Genomic DNA, 20,019 nt, shown 5'->3' on the forward strand with positions numbered 1-20,019 from the left:
AAAAGAATTAAAAGGTCAAATCACCCCCCTTTCCCTAGAACACATATAAAAGTAGTTAAAAACTGTGAAACATATACATGTTAGGTATCCCCGCGTCTGAAATCGCCCGCTCTACAAATCTATAAAAATATTTTTCCTGTTTGGTAAACGTCGTAGTGGGAAAAATAGTCGAAAGTGCCAAACCGCCGTTTTTTCACTGTTTTGATTCTGATAAAAATTTGAATAAAAAGTGATCAAAGCAATAACATTTCCCGAAAATGGTAGAACTAAAAAGTACACCCGGCCCCGCAAAAAAAGACGCCCTATGCATCCCCGTACACTTACGTATAAAAAAGTTATGGCCGTCGGAATATGGCGACTTTTAGAAAAAAAATTTTTTAACACAGTTTTGAAATTTTTTTTAGGGGTCAAAATGTAAATAAAACCATATAAATTTGGTATCCCTGGAACCGTACCGAAACACAGAATATAGGGGACATGTCATTTTGGCTGCACAGTGAACGCCGTAAAACCAAAGCCCGTAAGAAAGTCGCAGAAATGCATTTTTTCTTCAAATCCACCCCATTCTGAATTTTTTTCCTGCTTCCCAGTACATTATATAGAATAATTAATGGTAGCATCATGAAGAAAAATTTGTCCCGCAAAAATTAAGACCTGATATGGCTCTGGGAGTGGAGAAATAAAAAAGTTATGGGGTTTAGAAGGAGGGGAGTCAAAAACGAAAAACGAAAATCAAAAAATACCATCGGCGGGAAAGGGTTAACAGCAGTCATGAAAACAAGATATGAAGTAGTAATATGTAACAGCAACATATACTGTATATTTAACAAAAATACAGCAATTAAAAACTAAACATTTATTTGCTATCATTTTTTTTTCAATCTTTTTTAGATTATAAGTGGTGATTTATAAGTGGTGATCAGTCAGCATTGTTCTCTGAGAAGATTTTGTTAGTTTCATAAAAGAAAATTATCTGTTTTCATATACACCCTTCATCTGCCTCCAGTTTCATGTCCCCCCTCCATCTCTGCCCCCAGTTTCATGTCCCCTCCATCTCTGCCCCCAGACTCATGTCCCTCCCATCTCTGCCCCCAGATTCATATCCCCCATCTCTGCCCCCCAGATTAATGTCCCCCCATCTCTGCCCCCAGATTCATGTCCCTCCTCCATCTCTGCCCCCAGATTCATGTCCCCCCCATCTCTGCCCCCAGATTCATGTGCTCCATCTCTGCCCCCAGATTCATGTCCCCTCCATCCCTGCCCCCAGATTCATGTCCCCTCCATCTCTGCCCCCAGATTTATGTCCCCCATCTCTGCCCCAGATTCATGTCCTCCATCTCTGCCCCAGATTCATGTCTCCCATCTCTGCCCCCAGATTCATGTCCCCTCCATCTCTGCCCCCAGATTCATGTCCCCTCCATCTCTGCCCCCAGATTCATGTCCCCCATCTCTTCCCCAGATTCATGTCCTTCCATCTATACCCCCAGATTCATGTCCCCCATCTCTTCCACCAGATTCATGTCCCCCATCTCTTCCCCCAGATTCATGTCCCCTCCATCTCTGCCCCCAGATTCATGTCCTCTCCATCTCTGCCCCCAGTGTCATGCCCCCCATCTCTGCCCCCAGATTCATGTCCCCCATCTCTGCCCCCAGATTCATGTCCCCCCATCTCTGCCCCTAGATTCATGTTCCTCAATCTCTGCCCCCAGATTCATGTCCTCTCCATTTCTGCCCCCAGTGTCATGCCGTCCTCTCCATCTCTGCCCTCAGTGTCATGCCGTCCTCTCCATCTCTGCCCCAGTGTCATGCCGTCCTCTCCATCTCTGCCCCAGTGTCATGCCGTCCTCTCCATCTCTGCCCCCAGCATCATGCCGTCCTCTCCATCTCTGCCCCCAGCGTCATGCCGTCCTCTCCATCTCTGCCCCCAGAGTCATGCCGTCCTCTCCATCTCTGCCCCCAGAGTCATGCCGTCCTCTCCATCTCTGCCCCCAGAGTCATGCCGTCCTCTCCATCTCTGCCCCCAGTGTCATGCCGTCCCCTCCTTCATCTGCCCCCAGTTTCACGTTCCACCTCTATGTGTACACACATTAAACTTACCTTCTCCGACGACTCCGAATCCTTGCTCCCCCGCCGCACTCTCTCTCTCTCTCACGCTAACAGTTGTAGACGCGATGTGACGTCATCACGTCATATCACGTCTACACAGCAGCGTGTAGCAGCGAGTAGCAGCGAGTAGCAGAGTGAGTATTGCACCTCTGCGGCCCGCACAAAAGTCTCAAACTTTGTCTCTAAACTTTAGAGACAAAATTAGAGATTTTTGTGCGGGCCGCAGATATGCCTGCAAAGGGCCGCATGCGAGCCGCGGGCCGCATGTTTGACATGCCTGCTGTAAATGACAGATGTAACAGCGCAGGTATTGTTCTAGCGTCTGGTTTGTACGTTCTGTCTGACCGTTAGTCTGGGGATGATAGGCCGTTGACAAATGAAGCTTGATATCGAGTGATGTACAGAAACCTCTCCAGAATTTGGACGTGAACTGCACCCCACGATCCGAGACCACCTCATCCGGCACACCATGAAGGCGAAAGATATTTTGGACTATCAAATCAGCAGTTTCTTTGGCCGAAGGCAGACCGGTACAAGGGATGAAATGAGCTGCTTTGGTAAGTCAATCTACCACTACCAATATTGATGTTTTTCCTTTTGAAAGGGGAGACCCATCCACAGTCTCCATCACAATAGGTGAATGTCTCTTAGATGAGCGTATTCCATGTTTCTGAGCGAAACTAATGTCCATGAAATTTCTGCTAGCCCCGGAATCCACCATAGCTGATGTAGAGATCCACATAGAATTGACCAATAATTTAAGAGGGACAAAGTAATGTGAATCCTTGTTCTCCTTTTTAACCTGAGAGGTCACTGATGATATATAGTGGACACTTTCTCCAGCTGACTGTTCCCCCTCTGAAGCTGAAGATTCTTCATTGGATGCATCAGGATCCATTACAGCGGCCACTGTTCTCTGGGGGCGATTCGCAGAGCGGTTTGGGCAATTTATAAGGAAATGTCCTGACTTTCCGCAATATAAGCACAGATTTTCTTTAAACCTATGTTCTCTTCGCTCTGCACTCTCCCGTTTCTGAATTGCATCAATCTGCATCGATTCTGGTTGGGATTCTCGGGACTGCTGATCAGATGATTTTTTATAACCCAGTGGTGATGTGGTAATGTATTGACTAGTCGTGCGGTTTGCATGGCCCCATTTCTCTTGTCGACGTTCTGTCAGACGAGTATCAATCTGAGTGCAGTGATCAATAAATTCAGAAAAGACTGAAGGAGCTTTTGCCCGTGCTAATTCGTCTTTAATACTACTGGAAAGTCCACTCTTGAGAAGTGCTAGCCTTGCGAAGTCATTCCAGCTAGTGTCCAACATCCATCTCCGGAATTCCATGGCATAATCCGCAACAGAACGTCTGCCTTGCCGTAATGTTAGTATGGTGGTCTCTGCTGTAACCATTCGGTTGGGGTCATCAAACATCCCTTTCATGGCTTCCATGAAGTCTTTGTAGTCATTCAGGCAGACGTCATTGGTTTCGATTAGCGGATTTGCCCAGGCAATAGCTTTGTGTGTTAACAGCATAATGACGCACAGCACCTTTGATCTTTCAGTTGGATATTGGTTTGGATGCGCATCAAAATACAAATTGCACTGGTTTACGAATCCTCTGAATTTATCCCGGTCACCATTGAATCTAAATGGCGGCAATCTTGGGGATGGAGCAGAGGTGGGAATCAGGCCTTGTGCATCCAGCTGTGCAATACGTGCTGTGACCGCATTCATGGATGTCTGCAATTCCTGCAGAGCTTGGCCTTGCATAGCGATTTTACCAGTGGTCATTTTATCAAAAGATTCCCATTGGTGCTTCATATCTTGGACCTCCGCATACATTGCGCCCAAGGCGGCTTCTACCTTTTTGAAGTGGACCTCCCAAGCTTCTTTCCCAACGGACTCCATTGTAGGTGTTGGTATCCTGTCACGGTACTAGTGGAACAGGATCAGGAGTCCAGTCGTCAGGTAATGCACAGGAGGCTGGAGACAGCACGTGGGTAGCCCCAGGGGCTGAGGTAACAGTCCAAGAGCAGATAAGTCAATACCAGGTAGAAGTCTGTAGTAATTCGGGAGCTGTATTAAAGCTATGGTGAGCTTGCAGGCAGCAGTTGAAGTTCCAGGGAACTGAAGAGGCGCTCCAGCAAGGAGGTCTCCTAGGTGTCCAGGCTGTATTCAGATAGACAGAACACAATACCAACACAAACAGGAAGTGTCAGAGTCACCTATATATAGGTAACCCAATCAGGGTAATACAGGGCGGGTTCCAATCATGAGAATCAGCTGATGAGCCTCAGGAGTAGGCTCCACACTGAAGTCCAGCAGGCTGTTATTCAACAAGCTGAGTAGCTCAGGAAGCAAGAAGATACCGGGCAAGACAGCAGGTCACAGGTTCAAATCCTGACAACCCCAAAACATCAGGGAACCTCCGCCATGTTTGACTGTAGGGACCGTGTTCTTTTCTTTGAAGGCCTCTTTTTTTTCCCTGTAAACTCTATGTCGATGCCTTTTCCCAAAAAGTTCTACTTTTGTCTCATCTGACCAGAGAACATTCTTCCAAAACGTTTTTGGCTTTCTCAGGTAAGTTTTGGCAAACTCCGGCCTGGCTTTTTTATGTCTCTGGGTAAGAAGTGGGGTCTTCCTGGGTATCCTACCATTCGGATAATACGGATTGACACTTTTGTACCCTCGGACTGCAGGGCAGCTTGGACTTGTTTGGATGTTAGTCGAGGTTCTTTATCCACCATCCGCACAATCTTGCGTTGAAATCTCTTGTCAATTTTTCTTTTCCGTCCACATCTAGGGAGGTTAGCCACAGTGCCATGGGCTTTAAACTTCTTGATGACACTGTGCCAGTTAGACACAGGAAAATTCAGGTCTTTGGAGATGGACTTGTAGCCTTGAGATTGCTCATGCTTCCTCACAATTTTGCTTCTCATGTCCTCAGACAGTTCTTTGGTCTTCTTTCTTTTCTCCACGCTCAATGTGGTACACACAAGGACATAGGACAGAGGTTGAGTCAACTTTAATCCATTTCAACTGGCCGTAAGTGTGATTTAGTTATTGCCACCACCTGTTAGGTGCCTCAGGTAAATAACAGGTGCTGTTAATTAAACAAATTAGAGAAGCATCACATGATTTTTCAAACGGTGCCAATACTTTTGTCCACCCCCTTTTTTATGTTTGCTGTGGAATTATATCCAATTTGGCTTTTTGACAATTCTTTTTGTGGTTTTCCATTGAAGACAAATTAAATTAAGATAATAATACCAAAGAATTTGTGATTGAAATCATTATCTGGAAGAAAATGAGTATTATCTGACAGAATTGCAGGGGTGCCAATACTTTTGGCCAAGACTGTAAATATATGACCTGCCTTATTTTTGAATGGAGCGGGGGACAATTGGCAGTCATGCTGGTGCTTCCTTAGCGGAGTACCGGCATGCTTGCCAGTTGTAGGTAGTGCTGGGGGTTAGGGGAGGGGGTGGGGAGGTATGCTACTTACCTTCCCCATCTTCATAGCAGCCCTGTGCTGCTGTTGGTCACAGCGGTGGAAGTGGTGGGCGGGGTTTAGCGAGGCTTCCTGCGGTTGCTCCGGAGAGCCTCACTTCGTGGGCATTGCAGCCAGCTGAACGCTGTGCACTGTGCTCCGTGTGCACAGGAAAGCCAGCTGCTGCCTCTGCCGTGATATCACTGCTGTTGTATCCCCTGTCCCGGCTGCTGTGGGATGAGCTGGGAGAGTGGACTCCCTGCAGCATACGATGCACAGTGGGCATCTCCCAACTCATCCTAAAGCAGCAGGAACAGTGGATACAACAGCAGTGGTATCACAGCAGCAGCAGCACACGGAACATTGCACACAGTGTTCGGCTGGCTGCAATGGTTTTTTGGGGATGTCTTATTTTCGGGGGGTGCCTAGGTATACTAGACATACTAGGCAATTCTACAAAACCTCCCCCATGTCTTACTTTTTGGGGGGTGACCTATTTTCGGGGAAACACGGTACTTGACAGGTCTATTCTTAAGGCAAACACACCATTTAGATCAGCTAGCTATAACATCTATATAAAACAAATAGGCTCTAAAACAAAACACCAAGTTATAACAAAGCACCAAATTATATAGGTATAAAGAAATCAATGCATCAATTCCTAACTGAAGCTATTTTATAAACATAAGGCTAAAGGAGTCAGAAACAAGGCCCTCGGCCCAAGAGTGCTTGAATGATACAGTTGCATCGGGCCCACTTATTCTGCGTCATTCAGTATGTTTGACATTCACTACACCTGGAGATAGTATTCTGGCGAGGGGGCCTATGAGGTTACCATGATGTGACCCCTATAGCTATTTATTCTGTCTTCTGCCAGGAGGTTCTCAGCATTCTATATCTGGAGAGTGATGTGGACCTTCAGGCCATAGACATAAACGTACAGCTTTAGGCTTCACATCATGGTCATTTAATAGGCCCCCTTGCCACACTGCTGTCTTCAGGTGTAGTGAATTTCATACTTACCTATTCTTCCTGCAAAGCATTGATGTAGAACTGATCAGTGTACCTCTTTTAATGACCTTCCAGCCATGCTGTCTCCTTCTATGGTACCACTTGAAGTACCATAGTGCAGATGACAGGGTAGCCGGTAGAACAATGCAGAGGTACACAGCCAGGGGCTGCATAAGCACATTGCAGAAAGAAGAGGCAAATGTGAAATTAAGTATGTAATTTGATGTGGTTTGGGGAGAATTATTACCTGTGGGGTCACTAAAATCTATATGGGGGGCACTATTACCTGTGGGTAGTTATAATACGGTAAGAACACTATTACCTATGTGTAGGGCTCACACTATTTCCTATGCAGTGACTATCTATGCGGATAACCATTACCTATGTGTTTGGGAGCACTATTACCAATGGGAGAGCATATTAATTGTAAGTGGGAAATTTTGGACCCAATTACCTAGTTGTGGGAGGATATCCAGCCTGAAAACACCCCTGACTTAGGCAATGATATTATTTGGTATTGTTATAAGCTGTTTACTTGTTCAAAGTATCTAAGCATAAGAATTAGACTAAAATTAACTTTGTTATTACAGTAATGAGCGATGTCACTGAACAAAGCCGTCCCCAGCCAATTATATACTATGAAGCATTTAGTAGATAAAATATTCTCCGCAGTATGCAGAGCCAAGTTTTATTTGCTACAAACATCTTTAGATTTGACAATCCATATCTGAACGAGACCACTAGAGATTTTCTGAAAGTTAGCTCAGTTATATGTTTCTGATTGGTAATTCAATGATTTCTTTTTTTAAAAAAAAAAAATTGGGTCTGACTGTGGGAGAAGAAGGGGTAAGGATACAATTACTGATAGCTTGATCTATATGATTATATTGTTTATCACTGGCTAAAATAAAGATTATAATGACTTAACAGAACTAATAATAGATGTAGCTAAGTGACAAAGATATAGGCATGTTCTTATAGACCATGAGTCAGTATGTTGTGGTTTAGGAACCACATAAGGTTTACAATTGTCTTTTGTAGGACTCTTCAGTTTCTAGCACCATGAAAAATAGGTGTCTATGGTTCATTGAGACAGGCCTGTATTCTTGCAGTGAAGCACAACTGTCATGATAAAATAGATCAATCACATCTTTCCTCTTCACATTAGAATAATCCATTGGTGATTTCTGACTGTATAGAACAGCACTGAAACAATGAGGCACATTTACTGATTGTTTTTAGACAGTATAAACTTAAACTAGATAGTCTGAATGATAAATATTTAACCTCTTCCCGACATCTGCCACACTATTATGGGGGATGTCTTGTCTTTAAAGATGGCGGCCACTCTGCGGTAGAGCTGTATTGTACAGCAGAGACCTAGTACTAATCCCCTTGACCAGAATGAACTGTGATTATGGGAATTCCTTGTCAAGACTCCCCCCAAAGTGGAAAAATGCCTACGCGGCAGTCCCCACTGTTCCTTTATTGTTGCAGGACAGCTCCTGCACAGCAAGATCACTGGAGTCGTCCTGTTCCCTTGAAAGCCAGGAGCCTTATGAAGGATCCCAGGAATATTATTGTACTATAGCTATTGAGGTTGGTCTGTGACCAGCCTCAATAGCTATGTAGCAAAATCTCCCAAAGTCTACAATAGTATTGCATTCTATGGCACCTGCATAGAAGATTGCAGGTTCAAGTTCTTTATGGAAGATAATAAAATGGTTACAAAAATAAAATAAAAAAAGTTAAAAAAAAATTAAAAATTCAAATCACCCACTTTCCCTAGATTTAAAATAAAGATAGATAAACAAAAACAAACAAATTATATATCCCTGTGTCCAAAAATGCCTATTCTACTAACATTGAAAGTATTTTTTCCATGGCATCATAGCATAGTAAAAATAGTAAAACATATAACTGGCCAAGCAAAAAAAGATGCCTTATGCATTCCAATACACAGAAATATAAAAAGTTATGGGTGTCAGAATATGGTGTCTCTGAAAAGATTTTTTTGCACAGTTTAAGATTTTTTTAATACTATATAAATTTGGTATCCCCAGAAACGTACCAACCCATAGAAAACAGGTGACCTGTCATTTTGGCTGCACAGTGAATGGCGTAAAAACAAATCACATAAGAAAGGTGCATAAACGCAGTTTTTCTCCACCTCATTCTAATTTTTTTTCCAGCTATATTGTATATCCAGGTATATTAAATGGTACCATTATAAAGTACAATTTGTCCTGGAAATGTTGTGCCCCCATATGGCTCTGTGAATAGAAAATTAACTAAGTTATGGCATTTGTAAGACAGGGAGTCAAGAACGAAAATTGAAAAGTGCCTGACGCTGGGTTCACACCAGCATTCGGCACTCCGTATTAGATTTCGTCTTCTGCTGGCAGAAGACAGAAACCTGTCATGCCGAGTCTGGCCATAAGTGCCGGTGAGCATTTTGAGCTCTCCGCGGCGAAACCGTTTTTTTTAAAACCGGACACAGAGTACTGCATGTCCGACTCTGTGTCTGGTTAAAAAAAAAAAAAAAAAACGGTTTCGCCGCAGAGAACATAAAACGCTCACCGGCGCTCACGGCCGGACACTTTTCAAACCCATTCAAATGAATGGGTTTGAAAGATGCCTGCAGGTTTCTGTCTCTTGCCCAGTTTTGTGCAGGACACGGAAACCTGCAGTACGGAGACTGGGCGCAGATGTGAACGAGCTCTGAGGCGGGAACGAGTTAAATACTTATGACTAAATTTACATCATCTATTGGTAGGCTTATTTTGTATCAAACTTTTGGCACAATTTTGGCCATGGGATCCCATTTTAAGTCATATGTCCTTGTTGCTAAAGCACACAAAACCAGTCTCACAAATTTGGTGTAAAACACATAATAAATGTAATATAAGACATGTAACTACATAAGTACCATTACATTTTCTTCCACATTTATCTTAGTAAATCTACTCCAAATTGTTACATTAATGAAAAAAGAAAAAAAAATCCAAGTAAATAATCAAAAACTAGTCATGAATCCTGGAATATACAGTACTTATATTGTATTTATCTATCCAGAGTCGCCAGATTTTTAAAGCATAATTAAACTTTTAAGGTTCTTTTGGTAGCATTAGTGTCATTAATAACTTTTGTAATATACTTTATTAACCAATGTTGGCTCCTTTCTGTGAAATTCTGAGCTGTTTATTGGTAAGAGAAATGTATAAACTGCTTATAACTGGACTGCATGTGAACAGTTTAAAGAATAGTACAGAAAAACTGAGATATTTTATAACATAGAACAATGATTCTCCTATATGTAAGATACGATTCTCAGCTTTCACAAGAAACCAAGATCACAGTTCTATCTAAATTAAATCCAAGGACATCACTAGCTGAAAACATGGTCCAGATTGAGAGAAGATACAACTGTATATAAGTATGCCAATCCCAAATGTATTTTCAACTGGTGATATATCTGCAAATAATAGAAGCAAATTGTGGTCTTGGTGCCATATAAAGCAAGTAAATATAATCTTTCATATGACCCCAGAATCACTATTCTCTGCTATAAAATGGCTGAGATAGATATGCTTAAAATGATTCTCCTAGTTGTAGCTTTTTTGCGTTATATATGATCTGTACTCCAGTTACAAACACTATACAGATTACAGTTAGCAATAAAAGTGGGAAAAAGAGATTCACAGAAACAACCAAAGATATGTTGATGAAGTATCTTGCAAAATGTATTAATGTCACACATTAATGTTATGCTTTAAGAAAAAAAAATTCATCTTACTTGCCTCAGTTTCCAAGCTCTGGTTTCAGTTACAAGACACACTACTTCCAGAGTTTTGCTAGGTGAACCTCTGTAGACTACAGACTTTGTTGCATTCACTTCTATATTGTTCCAGATTCAATTTCTCTAAAAGACTTCAGCAGTCATTCACTCATTTACATTTTTTCAGAACATTGTAAATCTTGCTTAAAATTTTCCAAAAATAGAGCATATATCTTACTTAATCTAGTAGGTCTCAGATAGGTCCTATGTACTTCCATGAGGTCTAGACTATTTTATAGTAAGACTGTGTTGAACAAAAAAAGTATCCATATAATCCATATAATATATTTGTGGCACCCCAACAAGGTAATTCAGCAAGCAAGATATTTATTGATGCAATCAGTCATACCATCCAGTAGATCCCAGACGTTTCGCTCATGTGTCCTTCTGTTGTCTGAATAAAGCTGCACTATCAATTTGAAATCAATAAGCATAAACATAAAAATATAAGCACATCAATTGCACAAATATTCTCCAAAATAACAGAAAGGGGAACTAAACATAATTAACATTACTCCTGTAGTATAGATAATAAACTATATCACATAAACCACATACAGTATAGAGGTAATAGGCAATGATGCATAATCTGTAATATAATTATATTATCTAAGGAAAGACGAGGGAAGCACCTCCCATAAAAATGTCCCAGACTCATAAACCATATTATGATCACCTTATGGGTAAATAAATGAACTCATATAAGCTGTATTGTGCTATGATCACCATATGATTAATTAATAATTAAATGAACACATACATTAACATATTGATGAACAATAAATGCATTAACAGGCACATAACCAGAAAAAGATAGCCTACAGCATGGTCAAGCAGACTGGTAAGGCCAGTAGTGATGTAATCTAAGGAAAATATAGAGGCATACCTATAGTGAAGACTGTATCAAGTATGTGCCGCCTGGACAAGGAATCATGTAAGCATTGCTGTACCAGGTACCTCTGAAGGGATGGACCTAAGGTACCAAATACATGTGGTTAAGTGATCACGTCATAGTCTATGCAGAAGAACAAGTGGAATGCATTGTGTTCCACGATAGCCAAAAGGGACACAGGGATATCTAATGTTTATATGTTTCACAGTAATATTTTTCTTTATATTTTATAGGTATTCTAGGGAAGGATGTGATTTGAAATGTTAGTTTTTTGGGGGGTTTTAAACTTTTTTTTAAAATATACTTTATTAGCCCCCCCCCCATCACAATCCTTCATAAGCCTCCCGGTTCTTGAAGGAAAATGTCGGCTTGCCATGCGGGAGCCAGCTTGCAACATCAAAGGTACGAAGTGGGGTCTGACTCTGGAGGCTATTTTCTAATTTTTGGGGGTGATCCTGGCCTGCAATGCCCACGAACAGAATATAGTGGAGACTCGGTTACTGTGGTGGCCATGCTGCAGGATGTCTCAGTTGGCTGCCATCTTTAAAGACTCGGAAGTCAGGAAAAAGTTAAATGCCTCTATATTTGGGAAGGCTTGAGTAAGTATAGGCCAGTGTTTCTGGATACACTGGTGAATCTTAGGTATAAAAGGGTAACAGGTGGTAACACACGCTAGTCTTTTAGGTTTGGGAGTAATTGTTGTAGTAGTTTCTGTTGTTCTCTGAAGCTCATGTGACTGTGGAACCTGAATTTATATTCCATATTGTCCAGTCTTATATTAGCCTGATCTTGGTCATATAAGATATGTCTAATGTATGGGAACTGTGACCAGGAAAGGGATTTTTTTTGTGGATTTACGATTAACGCTTGAATAATGTAATAGGCTATTGTGATCAACCAAGACAGATCCATCAGAAGTTTTAGTAATGGTAATTTGTAAGAAATCAACCATATATGGCTGTGGAGTAGCGTGAAACCCAGTTTAGGAAAAACATTGTTAAGATACAAATGAAAATCTAATAGCACGTATTTGTGCCCCTAGAAGCAGAACATATTGTCTATATAACATAACCAAGTCAATGAATATTACTAAAATGGAGGACATGGGTAGACATATTCCACCCTAAATGCTGTCATATATGCATTTGTATACAAGGGGGCCATTCCATTGGTAATTCCAATAGAGCTGAATGAACCAGTATTCTGGTTCCGTTTCTCAAACAAAAATGGCGTAATTTTCTGATTTTTTTGAGTTTTTAACACATTTTGGTCTTCAGCTACAGCTTTGACATATGTGTAGAAAAGGGGTATGACACAGTACACAAGAAAAAGAGTATGACAATTGATGTAGTATATAAGGTGTGGTATAAGTTAACCAAGAAGTGATGTACTAAAGAGAAAAGTATTTAATAGAAATTGCAAGATGAACCAAAACTATCACACAGTGTACATTGCTGTACATTGTCTCTCCCTCCCTGGTCTAGTTTGTTTTCAGCTGTCTAAATTTAGATACATATTACCCCCAAGCTATGGTCTCAATTTAAAGGGGAGGGGTCTACTAAGTTAAATGTGCTACAATTCTGGCCCAATTTTATTTGCAATTAATTTTAAATGAAACATCTTTAATAAATATTGGCAAATCATTGTCAGCATGGCTCACTCTTATTGGTAAATGGTACTCTTTGCAGTCTTTTAGTTTCACATAGGACATTTTAGAACCCGTGCAATGTTCCATTGTCTAAGCTATTGGCAAATTTAAACAAATATCAATAACTCCATTTGCTTCTGAAACTCTTTTGCCTTTGTCATAGAACTTGATTGGCTAATGATTCCTGGCGTTCCGCTCAGGCTGGAGGGTATGGATTTTCCTTCTTTTTGTGTTAAGTTTTAGCTTTTTTCTTTCTTTTCTTCTGTCTAATTTATACCATTCCCAAGATTCAAACCATGATCTATTATTGGCTTGTGCTTAATTGGCTATTTACATCTTGAGCAGCAAACTAAGGGAGGAAAGCTTTTATTAAGTGTGATGAAGCTGACATATTGCGGAACATTTTAATATCATTTCAAGGGGCACAAAGCAGATATGTGGGCATTTCAAAGCTCTGGCAAATGCTTATAGCATTGACAATACACTATAGATCCCATTAGCTTCTCTGAACTGTTTATTGTTATGTATTGTATGTATGCTGTTACTGAGAGCTGCGTTTAACAGAATGAAGATACTGATATATGGAGCAAAAGGGCATATCCCATCTTTTTCATGTGAATATTTTGTACAACCTGTTTAAAGCATAGCTAAAGTTGGGGCCTTAGCCTAAAGGAGATTATGGATACTTTGCCACAATTTCCTATTGTTAGGAGTATTTAGGTTCATTACTTTCTATTTTTCTTACCTGGGGAGTTTTTGGCTGCGCAGTGTCTGGGGTGGCATCCTGGCGCTGCGGGGTTGTCCTGTCGTGAGTATTGGTGCACACCTTCTGACTTGCACGCGCGCACTGCTGGTAGGCAGCTTTATCTCCTGGTTGATTAGTCTGTCCTCCCATTTGCACCTGGGAGGAGTGGTCTCTACTCTGTATTTAAACCCATGCCTCCCATGGTTCTGTGCTGAGTGTCGCTTTTACAGAGCTAGGCCTTAGTAGGAGGAGTAGGTGGTTATCTTGGATAGAGGAAGTTCCGTGGTTGGTTTTTGGGAGCAGGGGCATAACTACCGTGGTAGCAGCAGTAGCAGCTGCCACAGGGCCCGGGCCATTAGGGGGCCCGGTGACAGCCGCTACCGCTGCGTTTTTTTTTTTTTTTTAAGTCCGTTACGGGCCCTATTCACTTGCCGATCCTGGCTGGGCCGGGATCGGCAAGTGACACCGCGGGGCCCACAGAGGCTATCATTATACTCGGGGGTCTTTGCAGACCCCCGAGTATAATGATCGGTGGACCGGAGAGGTAAGGTAACATAAAAAACAGTGTTACTTACCTCTCCACGATCCTGCCAGGCCTCCGTCATTTGTGTCTGACGTCACATGACCCAGGCCAGCTTCCCGGGTCATGTGACGTCTGACGTCATTAAAGCTGGACAAGCGCGGCAGCCGACAGGAACAGGTAAGCAACGGTCTCTGTTCTTTTAATGGTTTTAATCCCCCGGGTCTCCGATTATTATACTCTGGGGTCTTTTCAGACCCCAGAGTATAATAAATGTTTATAGGTGTCCACAGTGGGACATATGGGGACACTATTGGGGATAATACTGTGTGTGTAGGGGACACTATTGGGGATAATACTGTGTGTGCAGGGGACACTATAGGGGATAATACTGTGTGTGCAGGGGACACTATTGGGGATAATACTGTGTGTGCAGGGGACACTATTGGGGATAATACTGTGTGTGCAGGGGACACTATTGGGGATAATACTGTGTGTGCAGGGGACACTATTGGGGATAATACTGTGTGTGCAGGGGACACTATAGGGGTTAATACTGTGTGTGCAGGGGACACTATTGGGGATAATACTGTGTGCAGGGGACACTATTGGGGATAATACTGTGTGTGCAGGGGACACTATAGGGGTTAATACTGTGTGTGCAGGGGACACTATTGGGGATAATACTGTGTGCAGGGCCACTAATGGACATAATACTGTGTGCAGGGCTTACTAAGGGACATAATAGAGTGCGGAGGAGGGGGTCAGTCGAGGTCTTCGGCATCGGTTTGGGGAGGGGGGCCCCATGTCAAAAGTTCGCCACGGGGCCCCGCCATTCCTAGTTACGCCACTGTTTGGGAGGTTTGGGTGAACGAGTTGGTTTGTGTGTTTTCCCTTCTGTGTTCACCAATCCTCCCTCTGTGTATAATTGACTGTGTGAGTGAATTGCCTTATCCTTTGATTTCTACTCAGTTTCCCTGTGTTTGTTTCCTAGTGTAAGGTTCCTTCCCATATTGGTTTGGGGGAATCCTTTCCCACATTTTTCCTGTGTGCTGCTTGTGTTGTTAGTCAGCGCACACCCTTGTCAGTCCCTGTCAGTAGCAGCTTCACTTGTTCGTTAGGGGTGACCCCTTTAGTCTCCAGTCCCTAGAGTTCTTATAGGGCATTCCTTCTCCCACTTCCCTCTAGGCCTACGGTATCAGTGAGAGAGGAGCTGTCGGGGTCAGGCTTAGCCTGAGTACAGCCGACCCACACCCGTGAGGCAGGGACCGGGATAGCTAGTGGGAGTAGTGCAGGGCGAGATTCCCTACTGCTATTCCTTAGCCCCGTTGCAGCTACCTGGACTGACATAACAGTACACTCAGCCGGTAAAAAAAAAAAAAAAAAAAAGGTTCGTTTGCATTATGACGGACCTGAAACAGTTGTACCAGGCGGTGCAGCAGATTTCCACTGAGATGGAGGGGATCAAGCTACGAATGGATGCCATCCAAGCTTCTGGCGTATCTCAGTTACAGCAGTTGGCTCAACACACAGCCTCTCAGGTGGAGGGCATACAGAGGCAGGTGAGTAGCGCCCCTGTGGGTCAGCCTCTGGAGCCGAAAGTCAGCTTACCTGAACCCTTCCGAGGTAAGAGGTCAGATTTTTTCCGATTTCAAAAGGACTGTCTTTTGTATTTCCGGCTACGGCCGTTTTCCTCCGGTTCTGAGGTACAGAGAGTTGGGATTATTATTACTTTATTGAGAGATGATCCCCTCATCTGGGCACATTCGTTACCAGCCGACTCAGCTTGCTTACTAACTGTAGAGGCGTTTTTCTCCACAATGGGGTTATTGTATGACGACCCAGACAGGGTACGCACGGCTGAGTATAACCTACGACGTGTGGTGCAAGGGGATCACGCGATAGAGAAATATTGCACAGAGTTTCGTAGGTGGGCAGCAGAAGTACACTGGAATGACCCCGCTCTACTTAGTCAGTTTGAGACAGGGCTCTCGGACCAGGTTAAAGACCATCTAGTTTCTCACCCTGTTCCGGGAGATCTAGATGAGGCCATGCAGCTGGCAATTAGAGTTGGACGGCGCCTCCGGGAGCGTGGAGACAAGAGTCCTGGGGGGCTTAGCCCTCCTCAATTCTCTGTTTTTAGAGAGGACCCGGGGGACCAACCCATGCAGATTGGGGCCACTGTGCGAAGTGCTAGACCCAAGAGTGAAGGGTCCCGCACAGTACGCTGTTTTGTGTGTGGAGGGATGGGACATGTAGCAAGGGTATGCCCCTCCAGAGAATGGTTCGCCAAGGAGAGTAATAACCCCAGGTCTATTGAGGGTAAAGGGAGAAAACCTACTAAGGAGGGAGGTGTGCATATTTCCTGTACTCAGACTGCCGGGTTGACCCTTGAAGGAATGGGTAAATGGGCAGAAGTGCCAGATTTTGGTTGATTGTGGTTCGGCAGTCAACCTTATTGACTCAGAGTTTTGTGAGCAATTAAGGGTGAGTCCTTTGGTCTTGAAGTCTCAGATACCGGTGTGGGCTATTGATAAGACCCCTCTACAGCAAGCTGTCATCTCCAAACAGGTGGAGGGTCTGGAGTTTATTGTGGGTGGCCACAGGGAAGAGATTGACTTGTTCTTGTTGTCTAAGTTACCAGCACAAGTAGTGTTGGGGTGGCCCTGGCTGAAGCAGCATAACCCTATTATCAACTGGGAGACCGAGTCAGTAGTTTCTTGGGGGCAGGGGTGTAATGGTCGATGTCTGCCCATATCCGTTATGTCTTTGTCTATAGACAATTTGCCTCAAGAAATATGTGAGTTCAGGGAGGTCTTTGAGGAAAGGGCAGCCAAGACATTACCACCACATCGCACCTATGATTGCTCGATTAAATTTATACCAAATGCAGTGCTACCCAAGACACGGTTGTACAATCTCACTATTCCGGAGAGGGAGGCGCTCAAAGAGTATATTGAGGGGAGTCTAGAGGTGGGGCATATTCGCCCATCTAAGTCCCCAGTAGCAGTGGGGTTTTTCTTTGTAAAGAAGAAAGATGGAGGGTTGCGCCCTTGTTTGGATTTTAGGGAGATTAACAAAATCACGGTGCGGAATCCCTATCCCATCCCGTTGATCTCGGATCTATTCAGCCAGATTACGGGAGCCCGCTGGTTTAGTAAAATAGATTTACGTGGGGCGTATAATTTGCTGAGAATCAAGAAGGGGGATGAGTGGAAAACAGCGTTTAACACACCCCTAGGACACTTTGAGAATCTTGTGATGCCTTTCGGTCTAACCAATGCGCCTGCGTTTTTTCAGAATTTTATTAATGATGTACTAAGTGCCGTCATAGGGAGGGGGGTTGTGGTCTATCTGGACGATATACTCATTTACACCCCGGATTTGGAGACTCATTGGGAGAGAGTGAGAGAGGTTTTAGATCTCCTGAGGGTTAACCAATTAAGTGCTAAGCTGGAGAAATGTGTGTTCGCGGTCAATAAATTATGTTTCCTTGGCTATATCCTATCGGAAAAGGGATTCGAGATGGACCCTGAGAAGGTCAGGGCAGTCTTGGAGTGGCCGCGACCTGAGAACCTAAAGGCGGTCCAACGGTTCTTGGGGTTCTCCAACTATTATCGCCAGTTTATCAAGGGATTTTCTGAGGTTGTGAAACCTATCTCGGACTTGACTAAGAAGGGGGCTGACTGTGCTAAGTGGTCGCCAGAGGCGCTAGCTGCGTTTGAATAACTGAAGAAGCGATTCTCGTCCGCTCCCATTTTGAGACAGCCGGATGAGAGGTTGGCCTTCCGAGTGGAGGTGGATGCCTCCTCGGTGGGGGTGGGAGCAGTACTTTCTCAGGAGTTCGAGGAGGGTACGCATCCCTGTGCCTTCTTTTCTAAGAAATTCTCTGCCTCTGAACGGAATTATGACATCGGAGATAGGGAACTACTGGCAATAAAACTAGCGTTCGAACATTGGCGTCATTTCCTGGAGGGGGCCAGAAGGCCAGTCCAGGTATTTACTGACCACAAGAATTTGGTTTATCTTGGGTCGGCGAAGAGATTAAATGCACGGCAGGCCAGATGGGCTCTATTTTTTACGCGGTTCCATTTTACCGTGACTTATGTGCCGGGTTCAAAGAATGTTAAGGCTGATGCTTTATCCCGGTATATGTCGACTGAGGAGGAACGAGAGGCGCCTGCCACTATTCTTGGAGATGGAGTGGTGGTAGCAGTATTGGGCGCGAAATTGGAGAAGGCCTTGATCGAAGCGCAACACGCTGCACCTTCCAAGATACCTAGAAACAAGCTTTTTGTCCCAACTACTCTCCGACAAAGTCTCCTGAGGGAGTGTCACGAGTCGGTTCTTGCTGGTCACCCGGGGGTTTCAGAGACCATGAGATTGGTGTCTAGGAATTTTTGGTGGCCAGGGTGGAGTAAGGATGTCTTGCAGTTTGTTCAAAATTGTTCGGTCTGTGCAAGAGCCAAGGCGTCGCATACCCGTCCCCACGGTCTTCTACATCCATTGGAACCTCCTAAGGCACCTTGGACTCATCTGTCTATGGATTTCATCACGGGCCTTCCGGTGTCTAAGGGTTTCACGGTCATTTGGGTAGTCGTTGACCGCTTCACGAAAATGTGCCATTTGATCCCGTTTTCCAGGCTGCCATGTGCCAAGACACTATCAGAGGCGTTTATTAAAGAAATTGTAAGGTTGCATGGTCTTCCTGAGGAGATCGTTTCGGACAGGGGACCGCAATTTGTGGCTAAATTCTGGCGGGCTTTTTGCAGCAGGTTGGGAGTTACACTGTCGTTTTCCTCCGGGTTTCACCCAGAGTCTAACGGACAAACAGAGAGGAAGAATCAGGATGTGGAACAGTTTTTGAGGTGTTTTGTTCGAGAGAACCAGAATAATTGGGCTGCCTTTCTCCCCCTGGCAGAATTTTCCCTAAACAACCATGATTCCAATGCCACAGGTACCACACCTTTTTTTTGCTCCGGTGGTAGACATCCTGTTTTCGGAGTATTTTCTTCCATTTCTTCCCCAGTTCCGGAGGAGGAGCTATTTTCTAAAAAGCTGCAAGGGGTATGGTCCCGTATCCGAGAGAATCTGGTGCGGGCGTCGCACCAGGCTAAGGTCCAGGCGGATCGGAAGAGAAGAGAGTTGCAGTTCTTCCCTGGTGAGATGGTTTGGTTGTCCACCAAGAATATCAGGTTGAAGGTTCCTAGCAAGAAGCTGGGTCCCAGGTTTGTGGGTCCTTTTAAGATCATCAAGATGGTAAATGAAGTGGCGGCGCAGCTGCAACTACCTAAAAGGTGGAAGATAAACCGGGTGTTCCATGTCTCCTTGTTAAAGAAGGCCAAGAAGGGAACGTCTCCAGTTAAGGTTCCACCAGTTTCTGAGTCCGGGGAGTATGAGATATCCCGAGTTCTGGATAGCAAATATGTTCGGGGGAAGCTACGGTATCTGGTGGCATGGAAGGGATACGGTCCTGAGGATAATTCTTGGGTCCTGGAGTCGGATATGTCAGCCCCCATACTCGTGGAGAAATTCCACAAGGAGTTCCCGAAGAAGGATGCTCCTAGAGAATCCGGAGTCTTCTCCTTGAGGGGAGGATCCTGTTAGGAGTATTTAGGTTCATTACTTTCTATTTTTCTTACCTGGGGAGTTTTTGGCTGCGCAGTGTCTGGGGTGGCATCCTGGCGCTGTGGGGTTGTCCTGTCGTGGGTATTGATGCACACCTTCTGACTTGCACGCACGCACTGCTGGTAGGCAGCTTTTATCTC

Source organism: Leptodactylus fuscus, chromosome 1 (genome assembly GCF_031893055.1).
Source record: "Leptodactylus fuscus isolate aLepFus1 chromosome 1, aLepFus1.hap2, whole genome shotgun sequence".
Classification (NCBI taxonomy): domain Eukaryota; kingdom Metazoa; phylum Chordata; class Amphibia; order Anura; family Leptodactylidae; genus Leptodactylus; species Leptodactylus fuscus.